The sequence below is a fragment of the Bombina bombina genome, chromosome 1, assembly GCF_027579735.1.
Source record: "Bombina bombina isolate aBomBom1 chromosome 1, aBomBom1.pri, whole genome shotgun sequence".
Lineage (NCBI taxonomy): Eukaryota > Metazoa > Chordata > Amphibia > Anura > Bombinatoridae > Bombina > Bombina bombina.
In genome coordinates, this window is record NC_069499.1 from 898,994,911 (window position 1) to 899,010,716 (window position 15,806).

Here is a 15,806-nt window from a genome sequence, read left to right on the forward strand (position 1 = left end):
CAGGATTGGCTCCGAGTATATCCAAAATGAAGGGCAACTGTGTTTTGCCCAGGTGAAAATCCAATTAGACAAATACACAATTAGCAGATCTTTTAAGTTGCATGATATTGCTTTTGAAATTCCCAGACTGATAGAACTAGCTGTGGCTCAACACACAAGCAAACAGGATAGAAGACTCAGAGACCATAGGTTCAAACTCCCCATGGCCCTATCAGTTGGAATGCTTTCCAGAACTTTGCTTTTTAGTCTAAAGGCTTAGTCCGTAACAACCTCAGTTTCAACTCTTTTTTAGTACTACCTATTAGAAAATAAATATATATTTATATATATATATATATATATATATATATATATATATATATATATTAAAATACAGTGATTGAATGTTACAATCAGTAATCGAGTTCACAACAAATAAAACAATGTGTCAATAATCCTGTGCACCAATGTAAAAGTGTGAAAAGGATTAATTTATACTTCGGCATCTATTTATCAAGCCGTCAACCTTAAATACGCTGAAATTCCGCAGCGTATTTGTGGCAAGCCTGATTCCCCTTAGTTATCAAACCCTACAGTCCGGCAAAAGCAGAATTTTGTGACGTAACATACGATCCGCTGGACTCAGTCCGACACAGATCGATGCTTACGTGCTACACTATAATTAAATAAATTCCCTAAATTAAATACAATTAAATACAATTAATTAAAATTATCTAAAGTACAAAAATCCCCACTAAATTACAGAAAATAATAAACAAATTACAAGATTTTTAAACTAATTACACCTAATCTAATCCCCCTAACAAAATAAAAAAGCCCCCCCAAAATAAAAAAAGCCCTACCCTACACTAAATTACAAATAACCCTTAAAAGGGCCTTTTGCGGGGCATTGCCCCAAAGTGATCAGCTCTTTTACCTGTAAAAAAAAATTACAAACCCCCCAACATTAAAACCCACCACCCACACAACCAACCCTACTTAAAAACCCACCCAATACCCCTTAAAAAAACCTAACACTAACCCCTTGAAGATCACCTTACCGTAAGAAGTCTTCACCCAACCGGGCCGAAGTCCTCAACGAATCCAGCAGAAGTGGTCCTCCAGACGGGCAGAAGTCTTCATCCAGATGGCATCTTCTATCTTCATCCATCCGGCGCGGAGCGGGTCCATCTTCAAGACATCCGACGCGGAGCATCCTCTTCTGATGACGTCTTCTTGTTGAATGAAGGTACCTTTAAGTGACGTCATCCAAGATGGTGTCCCTTCAATTCCGATTGGCTGATAGAATTCTATCAGCCAATCGGAATTAAGTTAGAAAAAATTCTATTGGCTGATGCAATCAGCCAATAGGATTTAAGTTCAATCCTATTGGCTGATCCAATCAGCCAATAGGATTGAGCTTGCATTCTATTGGTTGATTGGATCAGCCAATAGGATTGAACTTAAATCCTATTGGCAGATTGCATCAGCCAATAGGATTTTTTCTAACTTAATTCCGATTGGCTGATAGAATTCTATCAGCCAATCGGAATTGAAGGGACGCCAGCTTGGATGACGTCACTTAAAGGTACCTTCATTCAACAAGAAGACGTTGTCAGAAGAGGATGCTCCTCATCGGATGTCTTGAAGATGGACCCGCTCTGCGCCGGATGGATGAAGACTTCTGCCCATCTGGAGGACCACTTCTGCACGTCTAGAGGACCACTTCTGCCGGATTAGTTGAGGACTTCGGCCCGGTTGGGTGAAGACTTCTCATGGTAAGGTGATCTTCAAGGGATTAGTGTTAGGTTTTTTAAGGGGGTATTGGGTGGGTTTTAGAGTAGGGTTGGTTGTGTGGGTGGTGGGTTTTAATGTTGGGGGGTTTGCAATTTTTTGTTTTTACAGGTAAAAGAGCTGATTACTTTGGGGCAATGCCCCGCAAAAGGCCCTTTTAAGGTCTATTTGTAATTTAGTGTAGGGTAGGGCTTTTTTATTTTGGGGGGGCTTTTTTATTTTGTTAGGGGGATTAGATTAGGTGTAATTATTTTAAAAATCTTGTAATTTGTTTATTATATTCTGTAATTTAGTGTTGTTGTTTTTTTGTACTTTAGATAATTTTATTTAATTGTATTTAATTGTATTTAGTTTAGGAAATGTATTTAATTATAGTGTAGTGTTAGGTGTAATTGTAACTTAGGTTAGGTTTTATTTTACAGGAATATTTGTATTTATTTTAACTAGGAAGTTATTAAATAGTTAATAACTATTTAATAACTATTGTACCTAGTTAAAATAAATACAAACTTGCCTGTAAAATAAAAATAAACCCTAAGATAGCTACAATGTAACTATTAGTTATATTGTAGCTAGCTTAGGGTTTATTTTATAGGTAAGAATTTAGTTTTAAATAGGAATAATTTATTTAATGATAGGAATATTTATTTAGATTTATTTAAATTATATTTAAGTTAGTGGGTGATAGGTTTAGACTTAGGTTTAGGGGTTAATAAATTTAATATAGTGGCAGCGGTGTAGGGAGGCAGATTAGGGGTTAATAATTATAATGTAGGTGGCGTCGGTGTAGGGGGCGGCAGATTAGGGGTTAATAAGTATAATGTAGGTGGTGGTAGGCTCCATGAGCGGCGGTTTAGGGGTTAAACACTTTATTTAGTTGTGGTGGCGTCCGTGAGCAGCGGTTTAGGGGTTAATAAATTTAATAGAGTTGTGGTGGGCTCCGGGAGCGGCAGTATAGGGGGTAAACAGTATAGTATAGTGTGGGTGTTTAGTGACAGGGTACCAATAAAGCTTTGAAAAAGCCGAAGAGCAGCGAGATCGATGACTGTTAGTTAACAGTTCGCTGCTCATCGCCCCGTACTTGGTGCGCAACCTTTTGACAGCTTTTTTGGTAACTTTGGAAAACGTATTCAGGACCGTGGCCGCGATGTTAGGCGATTTTAGGCGAGCATATTAGTGCCACCGAATGCAAGTAAGTTGACGGCTTGATAAGTAGATGCCTTTGTGTCTTTCACATATTACAAATGAAAGTCCATTTTGGTATCCAAACCAAATTTCCTGAAAAAGAAAAGAGAGAAAAAAATATACAAAACAGTATATAGTGGGGACTTAGTAGTTTTTAAGAGAGCAGAGTTTGGAAGTGTTCCTGATATACTGTATATATTAAACCTTTTTTTGTAACAGAGAAAAAAAATATACCTGCTTGTTGTCTGTTTATCTGTCTATCATCCATCAATCCATCTGTTTATCATCCATCTATCCATATGTATGTCTATAATCCATCCATCTGTCTGTCTATAATCCATCCATCTATCTGTCTATCATCCATCCATCTATCTGTCTATCATCCATCCATCTGTCTGTCTATCATCCATACATACATCTGTCTGTCTATCATCCATTCATCTATCTGTCTATCATCCATCTATCCATATGTATGTCTATAATCCATCCATCTGTCTGTCTATAATCCATCCATCTATCTGTCTATCATCCATCCATCTATCTGTCTATCATCCATCCATCTGTCTGTCTATCATCCATACATACATCTGTCTTTCTATCATCCATCCATCTATCATCCATCTATCACACGTCTGTCTACCATCCATCTGTTTATCTGCTGTCTGTCAGTCTCTCTTTCATCCGTCTGTCTGTCTATGACTATAGTTAAAAAAATAAAAAATAAAACAAAGTGTGGATAATCCTCTGCACCAATCTAAAAGTGTGAAAAGGATTATTTTATACTTAATGTCCTTTACACATTAATAATGAAAGTCTATAACCGGTTTGGTATCCAAACCAGATTTCCAGAAAAAGAAAAGAGAAAAAAAATCTTAATAGTTTACCATTGTTATACAATTGCTTAAACTGCAGCTGAGAAGACTGATATTTACATTCATCTGAGCTTTAAAACTCTGAGTAAAAGAGCATTTTTAAAATATCATATAGATATTCAGGATTGTTACTTAAAATTACATTTATTTTGGAATACAGATCATTAAAACCACAAATTAAAAACATACAGACAGTGGTTAATAGTCATTTTAGGCAAAAGCACATGAAGAGCTCAGTGTTAATATATTTTATATTTGCTACTAAAACCAGCTAAACTGTTTATCTTCCCCCAAACTCTCTCTCACTTGTACTGGTTCAAAATCATGCCTTACCTTGTGACCAGCCCTCTGCGGATCTGCATGTTTTAATATATCTTTGCAAAACACATTTAAAACTGTGCCTGGGGCAAGTACAACTTTATGGTTTAAAGGATAAAATTTCACATTAATAGCTTACAATTGCTCACTTATCTCCTTGGAAAATTATATTTAGATATTTTTATGCATATGCTGAATATTTACAGAGTAATATTTATCACACTCAACACATGCCCCACTTGGCCTTCTCTGCTATCTTCCATTTTGTTACACAGCAAGGTGGGAGTACTTACCTGTAGGCAATTTACTTAATTCTTATTACAAAACACATTTCAGAGGTCTGAGACAACAAAATATTTTCTTTTGAATGCACTGGACAGTATGTTATTGTTGTATATGCAATTTATGGGATGTTGAGGTGAAATAATTGTAAATGTAACCTTCATCCACAGAGGGGGCACTTTCTGACCTTATCACAGCCCCACCACGTGCTTATACCCATATAAACTGGGAGAACCCAGGAATGTGGGTGAAGTCACCACACCTACAACTCCGGAGCTCCAGAATTGCATGCTGCAGTAAGGGAGCTTAAATGGTCAATCTACTCCATATTTTTTATTGTTTAAAAAAAAAGATAATCCCTTTATTACCCATTCCCCAGTTTTGCATAACCATCTTGGTTATAGTAATATAATTGCTACCTCAGTAATTACCTTGTATCTAAGCTTCTGCACACTGCCCCCGTATTTCAGTTTTTTTGCACTTTAGCCAATTAGTGCTGACTCATAAATAACTTCACGGGAATGAGCACAATGTTATCTATATGGCACATATGAACTAGTGCGGTCTAGCTGTGAAAAACTGTTAAAATGCTCTAAGATAAGAGGCAGCCTTTATGGACTTACTCCTCGCATTCAGTCCTTTCAGGACTTTCACTCCTCACATTCAGTCCTTGGCTAAATCCTGCCACTTCCACCTTAAAAACATCTTTAAAATTAGACATTTCCTTACACAAGACACAACTAAGATTTTAATCCAGTCTCTCATCCTTTCCTGCCTCAAATACTGCAACTCCGTCCTCTCTGGTCTCCCTAGCTGCCACCTAGCTCCTTTTAAATCCATAATGAATGCCTCTGCCAGGCTAATCTTCCTTACACATCCCTCTTCATCTGCTGCACCTCTCTACCAATCCTTTCACTGACTTCCTCTTGCCTCCAGGATTAAACACAAAATTCTAACACTGACATACAAGGCACTCAACTGCACTGCTTCCCCTTATATCTCAGACCTTGTCTCCAGATACTCTCCCTCCCATCCCCTTCGCTCTGCTCATAACCTCCTACTCCCCTCCTCTCTTGTTGCCTCCTCACACTCCCATTTACAGGACTTCTCCAGACTGGCTCCCATCTTGTGGAAATCTCTGCTTCACTCCACAAGACTCTCCCCTAGTTTTGAAAGCTTCAAGCGCTCCCTGAAGACTCTACTGTTCAGGGATGCAAACAACTTACACTAACCTTTCCTAATACCAGATCCTCTCCTCCATTGCTATCCGCCATGAACCCCCTTAGCATGTAAGCCTTAAAGCTTAACTGTTTGCAGATCACCTTCATAAGAGCTGACTACAACAGTGCGACTCTAGACAGGGCCCTCTGTCTATTTAATCCCTATAAATGTTACCTTGTATACCGCCTATGTTTATAGAGCTGCAGAATCTGTTGGCGCTCTACAAATAACTGATAATAACTATAATAGTAACTTAGAAATTAGCATATGAGCCTACCTAGGTTTAGCTTTTAACAAAGAATACCAAGAGAACAAAGCAAATTTGATGATAAAAGCACATTGGAAAGTTGTTTAAAATTACATGCCCTATCTGAATCATGAAAGTTTAATTTTGACTAGACTGTCCCTTGAAGAAAGCTAAATGGAGGGGTAAATATTGTCATGGTACCTGTGAATAGCATTAAATAAACTACATATGTATCAAATATTTTGATATTTCAGGTCAGCTAATGTCTCCCTTGACATGAGTTGTGTGTGCTGTAGCCAAAACAGACAAACCCCCCTTCTTCTTGGTTACACAGGAGAGAACAAAGGATTTAGACATTTGTATAGATAAGACCGATGGGCCATTTCAAAGTAAATATTAGCATTATGGAGCCCTCAGATGTGTATGCCCATATATGGGTTTCCTGCCCAAGATGGGTTATAAACTTACAGGCCCCCATTGAAGAACAGTCACTCAGTCTGAAATAATAATGGAATATACAAACATACTCAGAGGAGATAACCCTTATCATCTTAGTGTTAAGTACCCCACACTGAGTTAAAACACCTGGATTTCAGATGTAACGTCACCGTGAAATAGTGAAGAAAGTATTTTAAAATATTGTTAACCCTGTGAGTGCGGAAAACATATAAGAATGCAAATCTTTATTTTAAAAGGGGAAAATAAAGCTTCATATAAAATGAATTGTCTAATTTTCAAATGTTTACTGTCCAAGTAAATTATATAAATGTAAATGTGTGGATCTAGGAAGAAATGCCTAACAGTAGCATATTAGATATGTATTTTCTGAATTTAATAAGTAACCATATAGTCAATTTAAAATGTCCAATTTATTTCAAAATTAATAACATTCTTTTTATTTTTCAGGCATCTGACAAGTGCATATGTAATTGGTGCTGTAAATTATATCATATGTTTTTATACATTCTGCAAGAGATGTACTGATTGTGAAATGTGCTGCTATTGTATTAATATGGAATAATAATAAAATGCAACTTTAAAGGCATGTTCTAAAATATTATAAGAAATACTCATATTTAATCTTGAAATACTCAGGGTAAATAGTATGACATAATCCAATACACATGGAACATGTGGTTGTTGATACCGGATATTAATGGATATTTAATAAACATTTTAAGGAGAGATATTTAAACTGCAATAGTATTGATGATGAGACTGCATTTTTGGTTGTCTGCTGCCATCTAGTGGTTTATGCAAGAATTACAACCAAGGGGAATTGTAGTATCAGATAGCCATGTGTTCCCAGTGAGCCAATGGGAGATGTTCATTTCTGGAGGGCCTATCAAACTCTTGTGGGAATGATTAAAGAAAAGAAGGACGGGTTATATTTTTGAATAAAAAAAACACACACACTAAACAAGGCACAGACTCAAATAATCATACGTTTTTGGAGAGAAAAATACACAGGCTTTGTGCCTAGTATATTCTCTGCTATTCTGGGACACTTTCTTGGACAAAGGAAGATAACAATTTTGAGGCCTGTATCCTGGCAATAGTAGACTGTATTCTTCTTAGATAACCCACAAGAAATTCTGAAAAAGCTGAAACATTAATTTGGTTGTTTGTTAAAGTATACACACTTGTTTTATATATATATATATATATATATATATATATATATATATATATATATATATATATATAATATTTAAATCCAAGGTATTCTATAGCTATAGTTAGATTGCAGCTGGTAATTTAAAGGACATATATAGTGTATTAAATTATATCCATAGTCCTGTGTAAATTAGAACCAGTCATATTCAATGCTAGATGATCTTGTTTGCTAGATAAAGGTCTTTTGTATTGCATATCTCTAAGTCAGGCTTATTATTGTGGAATCTCATATAACTGGTTATTGTAGTTAAATTTCTCTGGTGTATTAAGTTATTTGCAGCTATTTAAATCTCTGATTATGGTAAATTAAGCAGAGTATGTTTGTAATCCATATTGGGCATTGAATTAGAGTTATTGGCTAATTATAGAAAATTCTGATATTTTATTTTGATATTTTTATGTGATTCATTGTAAGTAAGATCCATTTTAGAGATATATTTTTTATTTACTATGTAAAGAATATTATAACAGCATAAGTGTGTATAGTTGATTCATAATCTATTCTATCTATCTATATAAATATATTTCAATGTGTTTATAAGTTGAACTAATCTCAAGAATATAGGAATAAGTATTAATTTCAATTGTTCCGTATATACATTTTAATTAGAGGTTATTTTAAATAATAATAATAAATAAATATTATTTTTAACCCTGGTATATATCAACATATTATCTGGAGGCACTGCTGTGAGATTATTATCTTTATCACATTGTATTATCATTTTTAATTAACCAAATACTAAGCAAAAATAATAATGTCTGTTACTAGAAGTGAATCAAATGAATCTGTACTCAGTATCGAAATATATTCCCCAAAATTACCCCTCACTCAAGGGCGATCTCCTTAAGATAGACATTGTAGGCCCCATTAAAAAGAGGTGTAATATTGCGGGGGATTAAAATGATTATATGGATATGCTTGCAATTAAGGCTAAAAATATTGCTATTGATGATGGAAGGTTGAATGAAAAAAGTGAATTGTTCCAAGAATTATTAAAAATGAATCAATGCAAAAATCTCAAAAAAAGGGATGAACTAATATTCAAATCCTGGCCCCTTGTAATACGCATTGATGAAATGTCCACACTCCTTATAGAAAAGGAATTGCAAATATAGGGGCTAGAAGATGATATTCGCTCATCAGGCAAGTGCAAAGAGAGTTTAGAAATAGTCAAAAATGAAATTGTTACATTTAAACGAGACATGGCCGCCTTAGAAAAGCATAACCAAGATTTAATAGCCCAAATAGGTCATTTAAAAAGACAATCTCACCATAATTAAACCCCCTCTATTTGCAATGATGATAATGCATATACTTTTAAATCCCTAAAGGAATTCATGAGAAATGAACTGCAGATCATTAGGGAAAGATTTAAACAAAAGACCCCTATTGGCTCAGAGATAAACTTCCCACATAGACAGTCACCTCATGTTTTAAATTCAGGGAACTGCTACACTTCAGAGGGGGAGGACAGTGATTATAGTGAGTCAGAGGGCAGAGCCAGCTACTCAAATAGCCCCCATAATGCTAATATGCGTAAGGATTCTCCCCACGGTAGAAGGGCAGATAGGGAACGCTCCAACCCTAGCAAAAAGATCCCTAGAAAGACCCAAGATGTATCTAATAAGGTATAGGACACCACTAAAATAATTACTTTCTTAAATGGTGCAGTACCCACATTTTCCAAAAGTGAACCACTTCTATTATTGACCACTTAGAAACTTATGAGAATGCTTTATCCATAATGAATGTTAAAAGTGAGCAATCAAAAATTAATTTTCTGTCCTGGGTATTTGAAAGTGAACAAATTATTTGCTTCACTAAAGGATATGAATGTTCATTCCTGGAGTGAAACAAAACCACAGTGCAAAAAGGAATTTGTTTTTTATCGCACAACCGCTGCTGCTAAAGCCGCTGTATACAGTTTGAAATGTAGCATGAATCAAAGCCCAATTAAATTCCTTTCTGCACTAAAACGTGCATACAGTATGGCTGAAGATTACCCCAAATTTGAGAGCTCAGAATTTGTGATTTTTATTTTTATTTTTTTATATTTTAAATTTTTATTGAGGTCATTAGAATCAATACATCAACAAAAGGTATTGTACAGTACAAATGAAGATAATACAAAACAAGGATGAAATAAACTCTCAAAAGCCCTGAATTATTTAAGAAAAGGATAAACAAGATATATGCACAGGTCCAATGTATCTGCCAAGTTGAGACCTCTATGTTTTCCATTTTAACTTTAAAATGAGATTAGCTTTTGTGGGACTAATTAGCCGTTCACTTTTGGACCAATTGATTTAGGTAATACTGGTAATACTAGGTAGTCCCAGGTTATGACCATCTAGGGTCTATTAATACACAAAAGGGAAAATCCCAACAATAGGGATGATCCTAACAGCAGGTAAAGACCGCTCCAGGCCTTAAGCCAATAGTATAGGTAGGGAGAATCAATATTGAGAACAGTCAAGCTATACATTGGATATAGCCCACTATGGGGCCCATGCAAGTATATGGGGAGGGGGGAGTTATAATATACAAACCATACGTTAGATGTAGCCCACTAAGAAGCCCATGTGAGTATATGGGGGGTGATTATAATATAATTGAATAGGAAGTGATTATGGAGGTCACTAGAAAGTAACATAAAAAAATATAGGCCTAGATTTAGAGTTTGGCGGTAGCCGTCAAAACCAACGTTAGAGGCTCCTAACGCTGGTTTTTACCTCCCGCTGGTATTTGGAGTCAGTCAGGAAAGGGTCTAACGCTTATTTTGCAGCCTCGACTTTTCCATACCGCAGATCCCCCTACGCCATTTGCGTATCCTATCTTTTCAATGGGATCTTTCTAAGTCTTGGCTGAAGTGAGCGTTAGAAATCTAGCGACAAAACTATAGCCGCAGAAAAAAGTCAGTAGTTAAGAGCTTTCTGGGCTAACGCCGGTTTATAAAGCTCTTAACTACTGTGCTCTAAAGTACACTAACACCCATAAACTACCTATGTACCCCTAAACCGAGGTCCCCCCACATCGCCGCCACTCTATTAAAATTTTTTAACCCCTAATCTGCCGCTCCGTACACCGCCGCCACTTACGTTATCCCTATGTACCCCTAATCTGCTGCCCCTAATACCGCCGACCCCTACATAATATTTATTAACCCCTAATCTGCCGCCCCCACTATCGCTGACACCTGCTTTTTTTTTAACCCCTAATCTGCTGCCCCTAACAAAGCCGACCCCTATATTATATTTATTAACCCCTAATCTGCTGCCCCCAACGTCACCTCCACCTACCTACAATTATTAACCCCTAATCTGCCGACCGGATCTCACCGCTACTCTAATAAATGTATTAACCCCTAAAGCTAAGTCTCACCCTAAAACTAACACCCCCCTAAGTTAAATATAATTTAAATCTAACAAAATAAATTAACTCTTATTAAATAAATTATTCCTATTTAAAGCTAAATACTTACCTGTAAAATAAACCCTAATATAGCTACAATATAAATAATAATTATATTGTAGCTATTTTAGGATTAATATTTATTTTACAGGCAACTTTGTAATTATTTTAACCAGGTACAATAGCTATTAAATAGTTATTAACTATTTAATAGCTAAAATAGTTTAAATAATTACAAAATTACCTGTAAAATAAATCCTAACCTAAGTTACAATTAAACCTAACACTACACTATCAATAAATAAATTAAATAAACTACCTACAATTACCTACAATTAAACCTAACACTACACTATCAATAAATTAATTAAATACAATACCTACAAATAACTACAATTAAATAAACTAACTAAAGTACAAAAAATAAAAAATATTTACAAACATTAGAAAAATATTACAACAATTTTAAACTAATTACACCTACTCAAAGCCCCCTAATAAAATAACAAAGACCCCCAAAATAAAAAAAATGCCCTACCCTATTCTAAATTAAAAAAGTTCAAAGCTCTTTTACCTTACCAGCCCTGAAAAGGGCCATTTGCGGGGCATGCCCCAAAGAATTCAGCTCTTTTGCCTGTAAAAAAAAACATACAATACCCCCCCCCAACATTACAACCCACCACCCACATACCCCTAATCTAACCCAAAACCCCCTTAAATAAACCTAACACTAAGCCCCTGAAGATCTTCCTACCTTATCTTCACCATGCCAGGTCCACCGATCCGTCCTCCGAAGTCTTGATCCAAGCCCAAGCGGGGGCTGGCGATCCATAATCCGGCTGAAGTCTTCTATCAAGCCATGGCTGAAGAGGTCCAGAAGAGGCTCCAAAGTCTTCATCCTATCCGGGAAGAAGAGGAGATCCGAACCGGCAACCATCTTGATCCAAGCGGCATCTTCTATCTTCATCCGATGACGAACGGCTCCATCTTGAAGACCTTCAGCGCGGATCCATCTTCTTCTTCCGACGTCCAACTGAAGAATGAAGGTTCCTTTAAGGGACGTCATCCAAGATGGCGTCCCTTGAATTCCGATTAGCTGATAGGATTCTATCAGCCAATCGGAATTAAGGTAGGAAAATTCTGATTGGCTGATGGAATCAGCCAATCAGATTCAAGTTCAATTCGATTGGCTGATTGGATAGAATGCGAGCTCAATCTGATTGGCTGATCCAATCAGCCAATCGGATTGAACTTGAATCTGATTGGCTGATTCCATAAGCCAATCAGAATTTTCCTGCCTTAATTCCGATTGGCTACTAGAATCCTATCAGCCAATCGGAATTTGAGAGACGCCATCTTGGATGACGTCCCTTAAAGGAACCTTCATTCTTCAGTTGGACGTCGGAAGAAGAAGATTGATCCGTGCTGAAGGTCTTCAAGATGGAGCCATTCATCATCGGATGAAGATAGAAGATGCCGCTTGGATCAAGATGGTTGCCGGTCCGGATCTCCTCTTCTTCCCGGATAGGATGAAGACTTTGGAGCCTCTTCTGGACCTCTTCAGCCGCGTCTTGATAGAAGACTTCAGCCGGATTATGGATCGCCAGCCCCGCTTGGGCTTGGATCAAGACTTCGGAGGACGGATTGGTGAACCTGGCATGGTGAAGATAAGGTAGGAAGATCTTCAGGGGCTTAGTGTTAGGTTTATTTAAGGGGGGTTTGGGTTAGATTAGGGGTATGTGGGTGGTGGGTTGTAATGTTGGGGGGGGGTATTGTATGTTTTTTTTTCAGGCAAAAGAGCTGAATTCTTTGGGGCATGCCCCGCAAAGGGCCCTTTTCAGGGCTGGTAAGGTAAAAGAGCTTTGAACTTTTTTAATTTAGAATAGGGTAGGGCATTTTTTTATTTTGGGGGTCTTTGTTATTTTATTAGGGGGCTTAGAGTAGGTAATTAGTTTAAAATTGTTGTAATATTTTTCTAATGTTTGTAAATATTTTTTATTTTTTGTAACTTAGTTCTTTTTTATTTTTTGTACTTTAGTTAGTTTATTTAATTGTAGTTATTTGTAGGTATTGTATTTAATTAATTTAGTGTTAGGTTTAATTGTAGGTAATTTTAGGTAGTTTATTTAATTAATTTATTGATAGTGTAGTGTTAGGTTTAATTGTAACTTAGGTTAGGATTTATTTTACAGGTAATTTTGTAATTATTTTAACTATTTTAGCTATTAAATAGTTATTAACTATTTAATAGCTATTGTACCTGGTTAAAATAAATACAAAGTTGCCTGTAAAATAAATATTAATCCTAAAATAGCCACAATATAATTATAATTTATATTGTAGCTATATTAGGATTTATTTTACAGCTAATATTTAGCTTTAAATAGGAATAATTTATATAATAAGAGTTAATTTATTTAGTTAGATTTAAATTATATTTAACTTAGGGGCGTGTTAGTGTTAGGGTTAGACTTAGCTTTAGGCGTTAATCCATTTATTAGAGTAGCGGCGAGATCCGGTCGGCAGATTAGGGGTTAATTATTGTAGGTAGCTGGCGGCGACGTTGTGGGGGGCAGATTAGGGGTTAATAAATATAATATAGGGGTCGGCGGTGTTAGGGGCAGCAGATTAGGGGTACATAGGTATAATGTAGGTTGCGGCAGTGTACGTAGCGGCAGATTAGGGGTTAATAATAATATGCAGGGGTCAGCGATAGCAGGGGTGGCAGATTAGGGGTTAATACATATAATATAGGGGTCAGCTGTGTTAGGGGCAGCAGATTAGGGGTACATAGGTATAATGTAGGTTGTGGCGGTGTACGGAGTGGCAGTTTAGGGGTTAAAAAATATGCAGGTGTCAGCGATAGCGGGGGCGGCAGATTAGGGGTTAATAAGTGTAAGGTTAGGGGTGTTTAGACTCGGGGTACATGTTAGAGTGTTAGGTGCAGACGTAGGAAATGTTTCCCCATAGAAAACAATGGAGCTGCGTTAGGAGCTAAACGCTGCTTTTTTGCAGGTGTTAGGTTTTTTTTCAACTCAAATGGCCCCATTGTTTTCTATGGGGGAATTGTGCACGAGCACGTTTTTGAAGCTGGCCGCATCCGTAAGCAACACTGGTATTTAGAGTTGCAGTGGCGGTAAATATGCTCTACGCTCCCTTTTTTGGAGCCTAACGCAGCCATTCTATGAACTCTAAATACCAGCGGTATTTAAAAGGTGCGGGGGGGGGGGAAAGCATGCGTAGTTAACGCACCCCTTTGGCCGCAGAACTCTAAATCTAGCCGATAAACTTTACCCTTCTGAACCTCAACAGAAACATAGAATGATAAAAACATAAAGAAAACATAGTATCCGTATTGCTGTTACAAGTATGCAAGCGCCCAACTATAAGTGCATAAAGATGTTTATACTGTACAATTGTCTAGATCTTCTCTGCTGGTATATCCATATTGCAATAGGAGTTACAAAAATAGCATCATACCAGCAAACCATCAAAGTCAGCATCCATTACCTTTAACTACAGTAACCTCACTCCCTCCCCTGCCGGCTGGGGAGAAAAGAGGATCAATGTTTTAAGATATATACTAGAGGAAAAGATAAAACTTGATTTAATGTGATCTTAGATATGGCTCCCACTAACTTCAATAGAGAGGATAACTAATACACTATATATGGACTGACTACTCATATTGTAACATTAAACAAGGTAGGTGTATGTGATAGATATATCCAGAAATATGGCTTTCTAAATTGCTCACTAGTCCAATTCTGAGCCTCTGCTCCCCGGGGGACTACTAGAAGTAGCATGTACAATGGCCGTTGGCGTAAGATAAGCTTAGCTAGGGGCTCTAAAATAAAGTTTCCTTTTGATATTTAGAATATTTAGAATAGTTGGGGGCACAAGATAGGAACTTATAATTGGCATATGAATAACAGCTTAAACCATACTATCATAAAGGCGCTCTTAATGTACAATTAACTATTTATACAGCTAACATAAACCTTGTATCCTAACCTTAGTCACTCACGTTAAAATGTAAAAACAAGGTTTGCTGTTACCAATAATGGAAATGTGCCTCACCTCGCCCCCATTTAAACAAATAGTGTTGAATCCACTGGTTCGGCCGCAACCAGAAGACCAGACAAAACATATTTTGGCCACACTATGCAGAAGGCACAAAGATTAGAGTGCGAGCCTATCACCCAAGGAATCCTGGATAAGTCTTGTAAAAACCATATATGGGTAACTTAAATAAAAATGCTGAATGTCAAGCTGTAGGTTCAAGTAGAACTTACTTAGAGAGATACTTTAGAGCCTATATCCTGTGGGGTAGTATGAAAGTGTCTTAGTTACATTCAGCACTTAGGCACTGTTGTGTTAGGTAATAAGATTTTTTGTTAGCTAAATCAGGACATTAAATAAGTTATACAAGAGAAATAAGCAATGTCTTAACATTAGGTGCCCTGCTGTCTACAGGGAGTGCAGAATTATTAGGCAAATGAGTATTTTGACCACATCATCCTCTTTATGCATGTTGTCTTACTCAAGCTGTATAGGCTCGAAAGCCTACTACCAATTAAGCATATTAGGTGATGTGCATCTCTGTAATAAGAAGGGGTGTGGTCTAATGACATCAACACCCTAAATCAGGTGTGCATAATTATTAGGCAACTTCCTTTCCTTTGGCAAAATGGGTCAAAAGAAGGACTTGACAGGCTCAGAAAAGTAAAAAATAGTGAGATATCTTGCAGAGGGATGCAGCACTCTTAAAATTGCAAAGCTTCTGAAGCATGATCATCGAACAATCAAGCGTTTC